General features: G+C 52.3%; 1 protein-coding gene across 1 annotated transcript in view; it reads left to right on the forward strand.

Moving 5' to 3' along the window:
* The window catches only part of LOC113215101 (serine/arginine repetitive matrix protein 1), a 121,582-nt gene that overhangs the window by 73,139 nt on the left and 45,551 nt on the right, over window positions 1-2,892 (forward strand). The window contains exon 2 of the mRNA XM_052272497.1: window positions 1,749-1,795. The gene's annotated coding sequence lies outside the window, so the exon portion shown is untranslated. The remainder of the gene's footprint in view (window positions 1-1,748; window positions 1,796-2,892) is intronic.

Below are 2,892 nucleotides of genomic sequence, written 5' to 3' on the forward strand. Positions count from 1 at the left end.
CCCCTACACCCATATCCGCCGGCGTCCCCCCCCCCCTCTCCAGCATTCCCCTCCACCTTTCGCGCTCCTCCTCCGCTGCTGCCCCCGCCCTAATATCCCAGGCTCTTTCTTTTTCTTTGAACGCCGCGCTCCGCCACTCCACGTCTTCCCCCGGGTCTCCCCGCGCTGTCACTTTTCTCCGCCCCACTCAAACTTTAGGGAGAGAGAGCAGAGTAGGCTGCAAACGGTGCGCGTCGCCGAGTGCGGGCGGAGCGGCGTGTTTCTCTTTTGTCTTGCGAGTGTGGTTCAGGAAAGAAGCGGGGGGAGAGGGGCACGTCGGTATGACATCCCAGCGGAATTCGCGGAGTACACATCACAAAGTCACACTAAACCTTGATCACCACGTGAAAAAGCAGTAGTATTGTAATAGCCTTTAGCTTGAGCTTGTGTCTACAATTTCATGCGTAACTACCCTGTGAAAAATAGTCGTAGGTTTACGGGTACATTTTCTGTCCATAGTGTGTAAAATTACAATTTGAATTTGTAAATTTACAAGCACTTCTTCGTATCGACGTGGAATTGATCGACAAGATAAGTAAGAAATGGCTCTCGTCCACTTTCATACTTACATATTTTGACAATAAAAATCACAAAAAATGTAGTCAATTTTCGATGGTAATTTTCACAGTGTATTTACAATTCCTACCGAGTTCTGTGCAATTTCTTCGTAATAGCATAACAAATAATTTTGCATTTCTCCATGGCTGCTTAAAATGTTCTATGTTTATAAGCGCAATAAAACACAGTCCCCCCTCAAGGCTCCCCTCTGAGTTTTTCATACATCCCACGATAGCTGCCTCAGTCTAAAAAGCTTCAAAATATTCCTCGAAGCCGGGTGCACGGTGCAGGTTGAACATGCTCCTCAAGAGTGAATCGTGGCCTGCTCCAAACGGCACAAACGCCATGTGTACGTCGCACCGCTCGTGCGGCCCTAGAAGGAAGAGGAGACTTCCTGGTAGTAGAGGGAGTCTTTGGTACTGTATAAGTGGCGTACGGGCTTAGTACTTCCTTCGGCTCGAATGACATGACGTTCTTTTCGGACTTGTGCCAGATTGTGCACATCAGTCTGCCCCTGGGCCTCTGGTGGCGGGAGCGGCGCCCGAGCCGGTCTGCGCGCGGAGGGCTTGGTCTCGCGGCGGGCGGGCGGGAGGCGAGAGGCACTGCCCTGGCTTCAGCGCCGCGCACGCCCCACCCTAAGCCAGCAGCCCCTCCGGCTTCGCTGCTGAATCAAAGGGAAAGGCTCCCCCGGCCCGCCTTGGCCGCCTCGCCTTGCCAGACAAGCTCCCGCCCCACCCCACCCCACTCCCCAGACAAGCCCACGCGGCGTGTTCCTTGTCGTACAACGCGGCGCCGTCGTGCATGCGAGTTGTTCGCGGCCAACAGACGCTGACGCACACAAAGCAGCGTCCAGAAAACATTGCGCAGGCGACGGGAACACCAGTCGGAATCGCCATAGGAAAGCTTTATTCTGTATGCCCAGCTAGAAATTGAATGCCGCAGATTTCTCGTTGACGTCGATGTCACCACGCAATCCAAGTCGATTTCAATGCAGTTATTCTGTGGCCAACTATTTTCGTCGTCGAATTGACGTTGGTAATCGAAGTCAGCTTTTAATTCCTGACTGCGACCGTGTTTCTTATACACGCTCATTTATTGCTTGTTCTTTTTCACCACGAAAAACGCAATTATCAAAGCCTTTTCCGTTTCAGGCCCGGACAAGACCCAAACCCCAGCTACTGTTCCGCCGGCAGCAGAGGTATGTTTTGTTATTTCTATATATTTGGGGAGGAATTTAGTTTTCTATGCGGGTAAATGGGTGGATGAAGCAAGTATTTGGGTCACCAATGATCCTCTTCCGGGTCCGAGCTCTTCATTCAGAGCTTAATTAAAGACGCCTGGGTCCCCGGCTCTCCCCCGTCCCGTGAACACCCTTTCACTGCGTCTCGCACTTCATCGCCACCTGGCCAGTCCGCCCGCGGGCTCAGCTGGGACGCCCGGGGACAACTTGAAACTTTCCCGTGTATCCTCTCTATCTCCCTATCCGCAGCAGCCTCAACCCGCGGTACTTGGAATTGATATTACCTATTCGCATCAATTGGTAGAGAGTATAACGCAACATGCGAAAGTTCGTTTAATTGAAACAAATTATGCGGCTAATTAGTTCGCGTCACTTACACTTTGGCATGAAAATCTAAATGTATACATTGACGACGACATGTTTAGTTGGCGACTTGTTACCCTTCGGTTAGAATGTCACCCTTTCGGGCCACATTGGCCGCAAGCTCAAGCTCCATTGCGACTAAAAAGCCGCCAATAAAGTACAGTACGTTCGTTTTTCCTCAAAATTAATTTAGCAAAGTTTTGGAGCTCGGCGCCTGTTGGAGTCGGGGTAGGCCAGCCCGCAGTGCAGGCGTGCACTGCAGCCAAGATGTTGCCTACCTACCAGGCGCTATCAGAGCTAGTAGAGGCTGAACTCGGTGGGTGCGTAAAGACGAATGACGGGCGTACTTTCTACATGATCCCTTCCGGTCGGAGAAGGTTGGCAAGCCCGCAACACTCCGGCGCGTGCACTGTGTTAGGTGGGTATTTTGTCGCTGTCGGGAAGTAAGAGGACTAGTAAGAGACCAGACCAGAGAGCAGTAAAATTCACACGGGAGAGGGAGTCGAGCAATGAAACGATTCCTTGCGGCTGTCAAAGGGTGACCGAAAACGAGTAGCAGACTTCAGTCAGAGAGGAAATGGAACAGCCCTGCTCGTGCCTCAGGTCTGCCCGCTGCGACTGGGGATTCGTTTGGACGGCGGACCAATCCCAACCCCATCGGTGCGACAGCTCGCCGACCACCTCCCACCGCC

The sequence above is a fragment of the Frankliniella occidentalis genome, unplaced genomic scaffold, assembly GCF_000697945.3.
Source record: "Frankliniella occidentalis isolate FOCC.00 unplaced genomic scaffold, Focc_3.1 Scaffold208, whole genome shotgun sequence".
Lineage (NCBI taxonomy): Eukaryota > Metazoa > Arthropoda > Insecta > Thysanoptera > Thripidae > Frankliniella > Frankliniella occidentalis.